Consider the following 17,149-nt stretch of genomic DNA (forward strand, 5'->3'; position numbering starts at 1 on the left):
ACACTGGATCGAATCGAGCTTCGGGCATACAGGTAGTTTGTTCAGTTAGTGAAGCAACCTCGGATAAAGGCACAAAATATTTAAACCCAAAAAATTAAAGAGTTTGCTCAAGGACAAGTATTTTTCAGAAATTTTCGAGAGAGGGAACGGGGTTTCAAACATTTTTAAGCATGAAAAAACAAATTTAATTTAATCGCAAATTAGATTCATTCAAAATTCCGTGAAATAACACAGACGGACAGAAAAGTTAGTAGAGACGAAAATGATTAAAAAGTAGAAAGTCGTTTTTCGAATTTTAGAAAATTTCGACTCAAATTCTTGTAGTTTTAATAAAGTCAACTTTGGTATTAAAACGGAATGCCGTTTAAAAGAAAATTATGCGACGGTTCTCATTTTGGTCACGCTTGAGCTGTTTAAAAGTATTTACATTTCAGATACGACTTAATTAATACACAACACTCATCTTAAAGAACGACTCAGAAAATAGATTTGTTAAAATTGCCGCACATTTTCCGCAGCCGCTTTTATGAGTTATGCTTATATACAGTTTCATCCCCGCACGCATAATTTACTCGCGAAATACCTGAGGTGATTTGTTTAGGTACTATGAATTTACCACCCACCATCAGCAATTCAGTGTAAAACAAACTTAAAACAAGTTATTAGTTATAATTACATTGCATGCTTGTTCGATCAGATAGGAGTTAAGTTTGAAATTTTGTTCTTTTAAGTTATAGCATCTGATTATTAAAGCAGCTTCATTTACATTTATGAATAGCTACTTAGATATCACGCAAGTCTAGTAAAACTATGACAGACTCATGTTTTATTCCAAACTAAAATATTTATATGAACCGCAATTGACCCGTTTTATTTAATTGCTCTGCGGCGGAATGTCAATTTCTAAATTTTTCTCGTAGAGAACGCTGAACTTTTGAAAGCTCTCTCGAGTTCGTGAGTAAATAACGGTTTGTTATAGTTGTAAAATCCCGTATTCGCGTATTACGAAAAAAATCCATTGTGTAATACTATTAGTTTTACCACCCGCTACGAAGGCGCTGAGCTTCCATATCTTTCGGAACACGGTGTCGACAACTATCATCAATCATCCAAGAAGCTGTGGGCTATCCAACACCTATAATACAGTGAGACGAGGCTCTCGTCACACGGCGATATCTCCGTCTCTTCTCCACAACCCCAAATGATGGGATTCGTATCCCTTAACACTTGCCAATTTCGTATACGGTGTATAACGAAACGAATGGTCTTGAATATTTGTCATGAAGGCGTGATATTAAAATTCTGATCGTCTGATGAACACGTTTAAATTAATCATGGTCCTGTCAGAATTGTAAATCTACACAGTACAGTCTGATTAACAGCATTCTACGGCGTTAAATTTGTAATCAATAGAAAAAAAGTACAATCGTTTCGTTTGTTGAAAGTCATAATGGAAGCCTTATGTAATATTTAATCAATTTAAATTTATCTGTAACGTGTTCTTGCGACACAACCAACACCTACATGGCAATTTTGCAATACTTCTTGGGTTGTATGAGCTCTTTCAAGGTTTGTCTACAAGTCACGCGAGAAACTAAGTGTAAAAATTATCTCGATTCATTCATGAAAGGTGCGTTTTTTTATAGAAATGGAAATTGGGCATTTTCTTTCCTGACGAAATTGCTATACATGCAATTTTTAGAGCACATCAAATATATTCACTATGCATTATATTTTAGGGATCTATTAGCAGTCCTCCAATTGTTATTAGAAAATAAAATCCCTTCCCGTTTTGAAATTCCGTATACCTAGTTTAAGAAAAATCGTTATTTTCTACACAGCAATATTCAGATGCGGGAGTTGTAACATTTTCCACTTCCTTGACAGATTATGTTCAAAGGATTTATAAACAACCCGACAATTACCCCGTAAAAATAAAATTCAATCCCGTTTTGAAATTTCATAGTTAAAAAGATGCGCTTGTTTTCTATGCAATATTTAGTTGCGAAGGGTTGTAACTTCTTACTGGTACATCAAATATTTACATTTCCTTGATAGATTATGTTTAAAGGATGTGTTCCTACTTCCTAAATATGATGCGCATACGGAAGGGGCTAATTCTTACCTCTTACAAAAACAGATACAATTTCAAATGCGAACTGTCAAAACTAATAAAAATAAATAGTCAGGTTTACTTCTGAGGAAATCCAAATACTGAGTTATGTACAATTGGTGGTCTTCTGTTTGGACCCCGTTGATTTCGATTCCGCCTGTTGTCAAGTCCGAAAATGGACCGGAAGGGAGATATTCAAGATGACGTTCAATATATGGCGGTCTTTGGATCACCTTGGCGTATTCTCGATGCTCGATTTTTGCAGTTCAAGGATCTGGACCCACGTTTTTGGAGGCAAAAAACACGATGGAAAAATGAGATCTCAAATTTGGGCCAATATGGTGGTAAAATTTTTTTTTACCTTATTTCAAAATGATCTTAATTTTAAGGAGCTGGTATGCGGACATGGGTTTTGGGGTCAAGGAACTCAAATGGAAAACCACGAGTTTTCATATTTATGCCGAAATGGCGCCAAATTTCGAAATGTTACTACTTTTGTCATAATACTCGTAGTTTAGAGAATTCGATGTGTGGACGTAGGTTTCTGAGGTCGAGCCGGTAGCCAAGTTTTGAAGATGGCTCCTGTGATTATCGATACGCTGGCTGACAACAAAAATGCAACAAGTAATCAGGTCGACAGGATTTTCCTTAGCCGGACAATCTCGGCATGTCCTCCATGTAGCATTATTGTTTTCTTGTCAATCTCTAAAATACGGTTTTTAGCGCGTTTTTTAAAAAAGTAGTTCAACAAAAAAAGTTTCCTTCATATTGAAACTGTAGCATAATAGTTATTTACATAAAAATCCGGAAAATGACACATTACTGGCGAGGAAATATTGAAGTGCGAGGCAATCTTTGGGGCCGAGTACTTTAATTTCCGAGTCAAGTAATGTCATTTTACTGACGAGTTTTGTATTAAATTTTACCCAAAATCGTATTTTATTATCAAATTTCACATTTTGTACAGAACATTTGATTACTGTCAATCTGTCAGTGATGACAGGAGTCATTATAGCAATGTCACAGATGCGGCCCGTAAAATGACGTTGCGGCGGGTAAAGTGACAGGTGCGGCCAGTAAAGTGACAAGCGGCAGGAAACGCTCTGCTCGGCCTGTGTCATGGAAACTAAAATTTCTTGACAGAAAGTAAGCATGAAAATTAAGGTTTTAGGATAATTTTGTGTAAAATAAGTCTGCTAATGAAACCTCGATCCGTACACAAAAACGCGCTTAAGTAGCTCGAGAAATCGAGTACTTTCCAACTTGTTCCCGTTAATTCGATAAAGCGTTATCTTGGAATTTCGGCCGAAATATGAGAAATCAGGTTTCTACCGTATCCGGTCCTCTTTTTTCCCACTCCTTGGCAGCAAAAACCTATGTCCGCATGTATTTTTTGGTCGAAGGTCCGCATACAGAATCTAAAATATTCAGAGCATTTTGAAGAAAGGTACAAAAATCGGGATTTTTAGAACAATTTGGGCCCAAAAATGAGAAATCGCGGATTGTCATTTCCGTCCTCATTTTTGACCTTGCCATCGGGTTCCTTGACCCAAAAAAGGTCAGCCCAGGCCCTTGAGATCGGCAAGTTTCCTTCTAGCCCGTTTACAGACTATGACACAGGCAGAACCACAATCAGAGGGGTCGAACTAAGGGGAAACCACTTGTAACTCAATTGTTACGCGAAATGATTCTTGCATGGGCAAGGAGAGCTTTTACTAGAAAGTGGGCCGATTAAAGAGACTATCCAAATAAAACCAGAGTATTTTAGACTATTTAAAAAAAAATGTTTTCATTTAACCAACTACAGAAGATACAGATTTTTATTTTTTTCTAGATTTTTATTTTATTTATTTTATTGCCTTTAATTTATAGTGAGCGGAGTGTTAGCTAATTAGCTACTATTCCCACTCGACCCACTATACAATCACAAACATACCTTATCTGGGATTCGAACCCAGGACCCTTGTAGCCAGAGCTAGCGCTACTAACGTAAACTCATCTAAGCTACGCAGGTCGGTAGATAATGGTCGCAGATACAGAAAAATTACAAGATACCAATTATGTTTATTAAACAAATCATGAAAGTACTCTCTTATTGTACAATCTACTAGCGGTGCACTGAAAAAAAGTGCAGGGGTCGAAAATTGAAGATGATCCCTTACAAATTTGACAAAATCGTGGAATTACAACACCTTGTAGATCGATAACGAAGGGCATGCAGACCTTTTAGGCATACAATAAGACGGTGCCAATGTAGTGTACGGTCTACCTATAATAACCATGCAGGGATGGAATGCAGTTCGGACTGAAGAAGCCGCAACGAATTATTTCCTGCAGAGTGAGTTATTGTCCCCAAAGGGGTCGCTCGAATTGAAAAACTAAGCCATAGGCGTATTGAAAATTAAGAGCCCTTTCCACTGATGCCTCATTTGAGCAAACGTTCAATTTGTAATTAGTGAAGGGGTCACAATATGTCCCCCTTCCAATCAAAATCGACTTATTTTTACGTTTCTTTCCAAAAACTATTTCCTTAGGGTTATTCAGTCTGTTTCGTTTTCGTTGTGCCACCCTATGTATGTAAATAATTGTATTTTATTTGTGTTTTAGGGCATTTCCATAAAAATAAAAAATGCGCTATTGTGGCCACTTTGTCCGTCCCTACGGCTCTGTCGCTACTAGATCTGTATATTAAAAGCTATTGTTCTACTTTTTTGCTATTAGATTGGTTATGGTGTCAAGGCTTGTACCAAAGAAGGAACGGAGGTGTCGGAGGAGGGTACCATCAAAAGCGGAAAGATCGTCTACAGCTCGACGAGAGACATCCACTGGGGAGGTAAAAACTTAATTGTGAAAACCTCGAAAATGTTGGAGGAGGGTACCTACAAAGGGAAAATGCAATATTTCGGAGAATTTCTCTAAGGATTTGATTCTTCTTGCACGTGCCCACTCAATGGCCAAGATAAACGGCGGAATAAGCGAATATTATTTCACGTACATCTATATTTTATAACGGATGGTATCAAACTTTCCTTTCGTCCTTCTTCATGCAGGTTAGACGTAGGTAGACATCTTCTAGTATAAAAACAGTCACATCAATCATTCAATGGGAGTTGTGCACAAATTACGCTCTATCTAGCGCATGGAGAGAAAAAAATAAGTTTCGCAGTGGACGGCTACCTGAAACTGTTCTTAAGCGACGTATAATGCATACACGGGGGAAGGTCGGGTGTTCGAACCTGGGCTGAGGTAAGAATTTTTCATCTGTGGCAGAGATGGGAATTTCCTTAGATCAGTTTCCAGCATTCTGCCGATTACTCTGAATTAGATTTTCCTGCATTATTCCTTAATCGTAAGGTAAATACCGGAGTAGTATAGAACAACTTAAGACCCCTTCTGCAGGGGCACCTCTGAACAGCATTATTCGGGTGACTCTGTAATTGAGCACAGGCCTGTTGCCGGCCCAGAACAAGAGAAGGACAATAAATAAATAACACAAGGGCGTTGGAAGTTGGAATTTAACTGAAACGTAATTCGATTTGCTTATATAGTACCTAAACCCGAGTGTTCTCGAATGTTCGCAAGTGTGTTCGAATGTTCTAAAACAAAACACGTCATATTTCCGGGAAAGATTACGACACATTCGCCTTCGTTCTTTATAGCCGATATTTCATGGCCCCTCGATCTCTATTGAGATTTCTGGACTGTTCGCTATACAATATTCATTGGCGGGGTTGTAACTTTTATGGTGCATCAAATATGTTTTTTCCTTAATAGATTACGTTTAAAGGATATATAAGTAGTCTTCCAATTGTTATCTAAAAACGAAATTCCTTCCCGTTTTGAAATTCCGTAGTCTTTAAGGTTGTAATTCTTCTGGTACATCAACCATTTTCACTTCTTTCAAGTTTAAGGGATCTATAAGCAATCTTACAGTTGCCTCCTAAAAGAAATATAAGGTTAAGCCAATAAAAGAATTTATATCATATACACAGCTACAACCCCTAAACAGACCGAATCTGCTTATATCACACATTATTTAATGTTGTGGAATTGGTGGTCGTGTGGCAGCTAACAATCCAACATAATCTAAATAGGTTTGCGTTCAATCGAAAGTAAAGGAACGACCTTTCACCACTGTTCGAATAGCACCTACTCTAAAGCCAAAGGGTGGATAAACGTCCAGACGTAGAGATTAACATAGTTTTTTCGAAAAGGCAATCTCTCGTGTGGGAGTTTACGTCTGTCGACATCCTTCGCCAGTCGCCCAGTAAAGCATAAGTCTGTACCGGTGCAGATGCCCAAAAGGCATGCAGGAAAACACTCAAGCATGAAGATAAATAGTCCAATAACTTAATCTTCAAAGAACAACCCTTGGCCCATGGTGTAATGAGATCAATGAATTGGCAAATCTTTTTGGAAAAAGGTAGCAGGTAGTATGCGGAGATGAAAGAGCAAACAGAATCTTTTACTAAAGAATTCCAACGGCAATTAAACGAGGAAATAAGGACAGTACTGGGCACACTAGCAACTTCAGAGGATCTTGGGAAAGTTTTCGTTTTATAACCCGATCAAAGTTTTTCAGTTAGTATAATGCTTCCTGACAAGTGTAAGCTAAACGGCACAAGAAAAAAATATTTCGAAAGAATTTATGGTAATTACTTTGAAAATTGTATAATGTATCCTGTTTACTCCTTATGAGAGAATTTTATACCTACATCTCTGTAGGATTACAAACGAGATCACCTGCCTTTATGGACGTTCTCGTTGAAATAATCGCGATATATTTCCCTCATTAACTCAACAGCTCAAGGGAGCGTTTAAGTTATTTGGATACACAACTGGTAATGCGGTTCTGGCAAAACAACATTATTGACCCAATCTGATACGCGTTAGAAAGCGCCGTTTGGGTAAAAGGGGAAATAAATCCAAAAACGGGAATTCCACTGACAGTCGGATGTAGCCCGTTACTGAAGTTCGGGGTGCAACCACCCGCGACGACCCTCAGCTATTATACTCACAGATAAAGTTGATTCAATTATAGGCAACCGCATCTGCCATCTGTTGGCCATTATGAGTGCGCATTGGCCGTACTAACGTGATTAACTCATTGCTAATCTCTCGGCAGCAGCTTGACTTGGCGTCCTTTCGGCGTCGATAGCATCAGATTAGCATAGCGATAAGATACGTGATAATAGAGATGAGATGGCTTAATTTAATAGAAAGAACAGCCTAGAATTGACAAACACTTCACAGCTGTCAGGTTGAATTAACTGTGCCACTTCTGTATTTTCCGCTCCGTTTATGCGCTCTTAATTTTTTTGTTACTGTACCTACTAGGTATACCCGAAGCTCATTATCCCTCAGCCACCGGTACCGGCTTTAAGACAGTTGATTGATCGTAAGGAACGCTTTCGATGAACCGTAATTAAGTTACCTGTTGTGGCGGCAAAAATCTGTACATACATCACGTTAATTCGTCCAAATAACAGCATGAGAGCAAACATTAGTCACAGGAATTATCTGATCGTTATTTTAAAATCACACATTATTATTCTCTTGAGGCCATTATTAACACATTAATATAATATTTTTACAACAGGGCGTGCCTATCGGACCTTCTGTCAGCTACACTGAAAAAGAAGTCAGTTTTGATCGTCACGATTGGAATTTTTAAAAGATTATAAGCAGCCGCATTCAATATTTAAATCCATTTAAAAAGAGGCTGCTCCCATTCACGGGTAATCGCGTATATGATATTAATGCGCCCAGAAACGTCCTGGACAGATTTTAAAACGAGTTAATGCGACAGTATAGCTACCTCTAGCGTCTCATTTATCATATTTATAATGCCCTGTATTCAAACAACAATGGATGATGTTACGACCAGGATTAATTATAAAAATATTTTAGAAGAGGCATTGAGTGTCGTCCGCTTTTTGTGTTTGTTTCCGACAGTTACTGTGATAAACAAGGCAAAGATGTAGCCCGATTTTATGTACAAAAGACCATTTGTATTTGGAATTGGCCCATTCTGTTATTAGCTCGCGCTATATCCGAGAGATGTGCTGCCAAATGTACAGGAAAGGATGAATTTTGTTTGTATAGGCAGAATGAACTCTTCCTTTTCCTTCCTCACACAAGAAAAGTGTTACAATGACCGATTTTGCAATTGAATTCATTCCAGATAGTCAGGCTTTTTTAAGGAGTAGGTCAGAGCTGAGCTGCATAAGTGGTTTATGATCTAGGTTGCAAAAAGAATCCTCTCAGGTCAACATGTTAAACAACAGGATGTATACGAGTCGAGCCGAAGTCAAGAATATTCGCCCTCACCCCACCAGGATATTCAATTCGCCGTTTGCAACCGTTCCCGTCGTTCAGAAGACGAGGACAAATTAATATTTTAGAATTTCAGTCACTTTACGCCATTATTAGCAGGTTTTCGTTCCCTAGAGTAAATTAAAACAAACGAGCATTAAAGCTGCAAGGCCATGCAGGTTTACGTCTATGTCAGGTTGAGAAGCGACTTTGATGTCGACCTGAAAAATTCCAATTAACAATAGGTGTTAATTAGACTAGCGATTTTAGAAATTTCAATTCGGTCAATTAAGTAAGTGAAATTAACAGTAGCTAAATAAATGTGTTGCAGTAAACGTCATTCCACCTAGTCGCGTGGGGTATCAAAAGAAAAGCCCTTAATTGATATGAATTTCAAGTCCAATTACAGATTTTGACACAAATTTAGAGGTACCGTTACAACCTTCAGTAGTTTTTTGTTTTCCGAATTTTGTCACAGAAAACAAAATTGGGCATGTGTTTCAAAGCTCTAATAGTAAGTAATAAAATAGCATTACCGACTTTAGAAACAGGACAGTTTTTAATTTTTTAATTTTTATTGTTTCGGAATTTATAAAATAAGAAACAAATATACGGATTCGTAATTTTTTTCTCTTTAAAAAAACCTAAATTTGCCTTACAGGATTGTTCCGCCTGAACCCCATACTAACGTGTTCTTTTACAGCAAAGGCGACGTCCTTCGGGAAATCAGAACTAATTCAAATTTAATAAAGATTATTGATTTATTATTTACCCCTTTACCTTTATCCCTGAGGCCAGAAGAGTTATTAGCCGACGAGCAGCTGAGGCATATCAATACAATTACATAGCAAGAACCACCCCCAACTCTTACGATATATGAGTGTTAATCATAGACAGAACGGACAAGTCATTTTGAAACGTCCGTTACAAGTGTTACAACAAGAAGTTCTTCCGTTACGGGGCAAATATTCTGGGAGTGAGAGGTGAATTGCCCTGAGAAAGAATATTGCCAGGATAATCTTCATGGGCGAATTTGTAAGACTTTATAAGATTTGATTTAGCTTTTTATAGATTTTAGATAACGAAATACACTTAGTTTTGCAGAATTCATCGGTGAAAAGGAGAAAAAAGGCTTCTCTTCAAGACATTAAATCTCGGCATTTGCAAAACTGAGAATTTTCGCTAAGAACCCAGTTAATTAAGAAACCTAGCATCTATACATATGGTGACATTTCCGAATTAATTCAAATACAGAGAAGTGAATAAAAACAAGGATGGCACATTTAAAATGACAAGGACAAACTTAATTCCCGTTGATCGTCTTTTTGTAAAAAAACCTGTTTATTCCTAACTCGATCCTTCTTCAGAGTTTTAAATGGATCCACAATTTTTATTCAATTAACTATGTGTTATACATACGATTTTGTGTAACGTTCTAAAACGTAAATCTCAAATCGATGGTGTACTAAAATACCTTTTGTTCCCCAAAAAAGTCCCGAAAGTTGTGGATAGCCAAGTGAAAAAGCCGTCAAGTAAAGCTTTATTATACCAGGTGTCTTCTACATATACCATACTCCGTAATGTGCTACATACAGGTTCAAGTCAAAAAACTTTTCTATAAAATTGAGATCTTCGTTAAGAGGGGTTTGCTGTTAATATAATACTACGTAGTCATTTATATTTTTGTATTAAATTTTCTAAACCTAACTATGTTCAAAAATAAATATAAAGAGATGAATAAATATGGCCCAATTAAACGAACTCTTTTTTTTTCCAAAAATGTTCCCTTACTAAAAATAATTGTATGCGGCGCGCGGGATCGTAATGAATTTTTGAAAGTGGCCCACAAGATCATTTGGGTTGGCCGAGCAACGTCCTTGACCTTAATTACTTGCATAACTAAAAGACGATGGTTACATATTCATCAAACGTTGAAGGTGATCCAAAACACGTTCCTTTCTTACAATTAATTATAATACTGGAGATGTGTGCATTAGCATTAGTGACATTTTGTGTATCAGTTTTCTAATTAATGGTGTTAGATTTTGTTTTTATATAATGCATTTTGAGAGAGAATAGGTTGAAATAATTCGAATCCATTTCTAAAAATTTGGTATCAGTGAAGTTAAATAGACGATTTAATTTTCCAGCGGTCTAAGCCCGGGCTTTGTCGGCTTATAGGGTAATACACCACTGTGCCTGGGGCTGTGTCTTCCACGTGGCGAGACGCAACAGTTTTAAGAGGGGAGCAGTGTAGCGAATATTCCAGAAATCCCGATAGACATCGAAGCGCCATGAAAGATTAGTCATTGGTAATAAAGAGTAATCCTTCCGGGAAAAAAGACGTGTTTATTCATGAACATTCGGAATCGATCTAAGAACTTTCTAGAACAATTGTTGTTTACTATATAAGCAAATTGTAGTTGTAAATAAATAAACGACGAAATTAAATTTACGTCACATTCAGGTTCCCTTCCCATACAATAATATGATGCTTCGACACCTTGTGCATTGTATGTGTTACAACCCCTTTAACTAGAGTAGCCATATTACAGTCATATACACTACAACAGTTTACTTTCCTCCCATTTTCCATTAATTTAGACCAAGATAAGAAGAAAGACTTTGCATTACTGTGTGACATATTTCTTTCGAATTTCAAAAGCTTCTAAATCCCTTGACGATATACCTACTTCTTGCATGAATGCTCTTGAAGTACAATTTTGTTATGTTGTAGCTCAGTTGTCAAATTTACTTTACGTCGTAGAAGTGTTACAGAACGTTAAGATATATACTGTAAGTAACGGTAATCAACTCAAACTGGAAGCAAATTATTCATTAAAGTTGAAAGTGGTTTTGATAAGATGATTAAAATTTAGTGTACTGTGTGGATAAAGCACGTTATTATTCCATCTATTAGGGTAACATGACACATTAAAATTACAAACACTACAAAACTTCTCTAGCAGCTTTCCTCCCTAAAGTAACACCTAAACAATAAACTTAGATTAGAGCAGCTTTCAAACATAAATAATAATCACTTGCAGTTCCTATTTGCAATTCCCACGTTCCGCCTTCGCAAATGCCACACGCGTGCACCGCATACATTAAATATCAACCGAATCCGATTCATACGTTAATCCATCAATACGTCATTTCTGTCGACTAAACCGCATTTATGACGTTTAAGTAAACAAACCATTTAGAATAGTATACCTCTAAAAGTGAAATCCCTCTAGACATCCCTCCCTTAGAAAATTTTACAACCAAAAGGCAACGTTGTTTCGCGAAGCGATTTATTAATATATTCCTTTCGTGGACAATATATTTTATTTGACACCATAAAAACATCACATACACTTGCTGGTTATATTTCATATGTTGTTATCAACCCTCGGCCCCCTTTGTGTGCGTGCAGCAGTCGGAGATCGTCACCAACATCGCTACTACCTAAATACAAACAGAGAGATTATTGCATTGCTACTTGTTTTTTTTGTCACTACGATTTCTATTTGTTTAACAGATATGGTAGTTGTTTGATCATTCGGCATTTTTCTATCCATGGGAAAGTGACGAATTTGGCTCTGGAGCTAAAACTTTACGGAATTAGTATTTTTTTCAACTTCAAACGTTAACACAAAATTAACATGCAATTTATATGCAAAGAATTTCAAACGACCACTACCGCACTGTTAGTATATATTTAATTACTGTTAGTATATACTTAATACGTACGTTGAACGCACTCTAAATACCTTAACGTTGTGTAATCTGTGGAGTTTCTAGTTCTATTACTACTAGCGTACCAACATTGTCCGGAAAAAGCACTCTGGAAGAGGTAGATACCACAGATTTGCAAACTTTTGAAATTTGAAAAAAGTTTGCCATAATTAATGCAAGTCTTGCTTTTCTTCTGACCGTTGATTTAAATAAATCGAAAATTGTAACAAGAAAGGAAGGTAAACTGCTTAATGTAGCTACCCCTGTTAAAGGGTTGCAGCGAATGTGTGTCTGACGTTGAGCTAAGTATGAAATTTGTATGAGAAACCAGCATCAATAGAGCTATGATTTTCAATTGCGTATACGGGACTTCGATCCATATAGATATTTTAAATATGTCCTGGTTCTTTTCCCTGTATTTCTATTAAATTGGCAATAACACTATGTGAATAAATGGAAGATTTTTTAATTAATTGAGCTTTTCCAAAATTCTAAGTTTTGCATGTACAAAGATTGTTTTTTTCTCTCACCAATGCAATGCAAAATTTCGCTCGTTTATCATCAATTCTACAAAGAAAGGTAAAAAAATCGCTTTTCAATGAAATTCGAACACCTCAACAAATTTTACGAACTGAATTGTAAAAAGACTCTATACCCACCCCATACTCGTTTATTATTTAAAACTTTCGAACGAATTTGAAGGAAACGTTACCTTAAGATAAAGTTTTCAACGGTATTTAGATTAAATTTAAGTGTGGATTACATATTTTGTGGGGTGTAAGCAATTAGAGGAGTGATCTCATACATTTGAAAATACCTACTGCCAAAAATTCGAACATTTTTTTTAATTTCCTTAACGAATTAGGATCCTAGTTTTTCAATTATAGTGTGTTGGTGCATATGGTAGCTCCTACGCATGATAGCAGTAGAATGGCGCGATGTCAACAAAATCAATACTGCGTGAATTCATTCTACTGTGAATTGTCCTATAGTAACCAGTAGAGACAAGTCGAGCTGTGCTATAGTGAGGTATTACAACGAAGACGACGCTCTTCCCATAGTGAGACAACCGACGAAAGAAAAATGCCGAACACGGAAATGGAGGCCCCCGTGGAAGTTCATTGCGTACAAATAAAACTTTTTCCATTTTGATCAGCTGATCCGGAATTTCTTCGATTAGGCGCAAAAAAAATAGCTTCCAGACAATCCTCGAAATACAGATAAGTATAAGCCAATTTGAGACTATACGCCAGATCAAAGGAGCATGTAGTACATTGGCCCTACAGTTCTTTGCTTAATTGGTCCTACCAGGTTGGTTGTTCTATGCCCACCACACTTCTTTGTTCCTTTTTGTTTAGCCAGAAGTATCATCAAAGTCTTCAGAAAATCTTCAGACCGTTCCCCTGATTTGTGTATTATGTCATATCATAAAGATGTTAATTCCTTCACTCCATCTTTCTCAAGACACCTTAATCTCTCTACTGAAATTCCATCTATCACTCTAGCTTTACCTGATATATCTTTCATGGTTCTTCCTACTTCGGTAAACAGTGCAGGCTCCTACATTGGCAGGACAGACTGATTCTTCGCTTTTCAGTTCCAATTGCCTCGGTTTTTCATGTGTTTTAAAGAGATCTACTCCATCGACTTAGAATTCTTTCTCTTCTTGCAGTACTTTTCCATTCCTGTCTTCCACCTCATTGCTACAAACAGCTCCTTGATGATCTAACCCAGGTAATCTCTTTAACCCTGTTGCAAAAAATATAATGTGCTTTCCTATCCTATCAAGCTTTTCTATTTCATTACATTGATCTTCCCACCACCTTTTTCTAGCTTCATCAGTTTCTTTTCTTAACTCCGATATGGTCTTCTTCCTCTTTCGATATTGATGTTTTGGTACCTTCTTACCTCTTCCATCTTTGCTATCATTTCCTGATTTATCTTCAGCTGCTTTGAATATTCTCGCCTTAATTCTATTTCAACTAAATTCATCACCTTCCTCGAATTGTGACAACTTCGGATTCATTATTTCTTACACATCAATTTTCCCACTTCATCCTTGTCCATAAACATTAATGTGTCTAAGTTTCATTTTCTTTCTTTAAGTCTAATTCTTCCATGTGTAGAATATGGTCACCATAAATATTGGCACATGGTAGTTTGGTTACACACCTGGAAAGTTTCTTACTGACAATCCTACTCCGTTTTTCCCTATCTTTTACCACTGTAAAAGAACTTTGCATCATCACAATTCTCCTGTTCCCGTCCCTTCCATCTTGTTTCACTTACTCCAATTAAAACCAGTCTATTTTTAATCATTTCTCACCGTAGCTTCTCAAGCTTTTTCCCCTTTAGTACACTCCTGACGCCCCCATCCTCAATTTACATTGGTCCTTCTCCTCGCTGTTTTTCTTGAGTATACTGCCCACCCCGGAGATCGGAGATGGGGTGTATTTTAACTCCGGAAAATTTCTTTTCATCTTTCTCTGACACTTCTCGAGGGATAATACCGTGAGGTCTTTAAGGAGTGGTTTCCCCTGACCTTAGCTCCATAACGCATTGTGAGAATAATTACAGGTGTTCGGTACACTGAAGACGTACGACATAAGTTTAAGGAACATCGTATACTAACTGTACCCTGTATTTATATTTATCACACCCTCCTCGAAGTGAAAAACAACGTACATGTATATACGACTCAAAATGACATTCATGCACACGATACGCGTACCAAAGACTTAATCAACATAAAACGCTTAAGACTCAACAGGAGTAGGAATTCAACCAACTATCACGGTCCCAAATTGTTTAATCATCTACCTGACACGCTAAGGACTGCCTCTTTAAATAAATTCAGAATTGATCTTAAAAAAATCTTGCTAACTGGTAGCTTTTATTCGATCGATGAATTTTTGTCCTCCAAGCTGTGATGTTAATTTTAATTTGTTTTATTTTTAAATATGACAAGTGTAAATACAGTAATGTATTTTTAGCACAAATATATATTATTATTATTATTATTAATTCTCATTAAATAAAATTTTAAATATTAATAATAACCTCCTTTTCCTGGATTAACTCCCTTATTTTTGTACCTTACAACCCCCTTTTTTTCATTTAATTTTAACTAAACTTAATTCGATCTACGGGTTCTAACTGGTGCTTTCAGCAAAGAACCAGGTATTTGCCACCCCTTCAATTGTCATTAACACTTTGTTAGTTCTAAAAAATAATAGTTCGAGTGAAACTTACTAAGTACTTTCCATTTCCCTTCACCTTCTACGTTTATTTTTGAACTTCCCGCCATCTTTCGACCTTTCGACCACATTGAACTTAATTTGATTTAACATATATATAATTTAAACAATTTTGAATTTTTTTCCCGTGACTTTAAAATCGCCCCTTAATTGTCATTACCCTATCACCCTATTTGTGTTTAAAACTACAATCAATTTCGTCTTAAAATTTATCTTTAGGTAACTCTTCATTTTCTTATTTTAGCCGCCTGATGAAGACACGCCCTCCTTAAATAATAAATGGGTTTGGAGAGGCTTAGAAGTTTTGGACAATTCAATTTAATTCAACACTTGGAGTGTTAACGACTTGGATATAACCAACGAAATTTTATGAGGATACATAGAACCTCAATTCTATATTTCTGTGACTAAAGAGTATTAAAGACATGGATAAGTAATATAGGGGTGATTTTGCGTAGGCCCATTTGGTTGTAGGAAGTTTCTTCGGAAGTCTTGCCTCGGGAATATTCGATTCCGAAACACGCCCTGGAAGATTCGACCACCGGGTAGGATTTGATTAAAGATTCGCTCCCATTTGAGAATTCGCACATGGAGAATTCACCCTGGACAGAATACTATCTCATCAGAAACTTTTTCAAAGGAAAACTCACATTCAAGAAATTTGGAAGTCAAAGGATTCATCTTAAAAACCTCGTCATTGACTGAACTGGTATGCATAGTCTGTGTCAAATTGTCGAGTAAATCTCATAATAAGTTACCTACCCTTAAGAATACTTACCTCAAACAAATTCCATCCAAAGATTTATAAAATTGCTCAAAACGGCTGATTGCACCGCAAGATGTAATCCGGAGGTTACACATACTTTAATATCCATGGTAACGCTCAAAACAATTTGCTATTCACGGAATTTGTAATAATAATAATATTTATTGTCCAAACAGACTATCTAGTCTAAATAAAGGACAAACTTAAATATTGTTCAATAAAGGCCGCGCAGAAATATAGAAAAATTAACAAAAATTAACAAAAATTAACAAAAATTGAACAAAAATAATTATAATGATAGAGTCTATAAAATGCATTATAGGAAACAGAAAATACCTTTTCACCAACTTTTATATTTGATCAGGGTATGCCACAAATTCTCCCTGGAATACTCGCTCTGGTAATTGGCGTTGGAAGAAAAGACCCGCTAAAGTCGCCCCCAGTAAAATCCGATCATGGAAAATTCATCCCCATATCCGCTCACGAAAATTTGCTTTCGAGATCATTTCTTTATTTACACAGACATTTATACAGGGTGGCCATTTGAAAACGAAACAGAGCCTATTTTGGGAACCTCAAAACTTTTACGAAAAAATCCTCGGACCCGTCAATTTTTGATTCAAGGGGGTACCATTTTTTTGCTAGCTTCGCCCCCCTAAGGGCAAAGCCCTAGCGGGGGTGACGACGACCCCCAAAATTTTAAATCGAATGGGGGGTCGAGTGATACCTTATTTTGAAGGTATTTTTATGTGGATTATAACCCTTAAGTTTTAAATCGCTACTAATTTGCCTAGCCGATACAGGGGCTAATAAAAGTTACAAAAACGTGTCAACATTTTCTTATGAAAAATAATGCTTGTAAACGAATTAGTTAAATAACAAAAATTAGTACAACAATAAATACAAAAAATGTTGTTGTCCTACATTCTGAACCGTACTCGTTGTTCTTTTTCTTCTTTTTAATACCTGTAAGTGGCT

The sequence above is a fragment of the Photinus pyralis genome, unplaced genomic scaffold (assembly GCF_008802855.1).
Source record: "Photinus pyralis isolate 1611_PpyrPB1 unplaced genomic scaffold, Ppyr1.3 Ppyr1.4_LG6, whole genome shotgun sequence".
NCBI classification, from domain to species: domain Eukaryota; kingdom Metazoa; phylum Arthropoda; class Insecta; order Coleoptera; family Lampyridae; genus Photinus; species Photinus pyralis.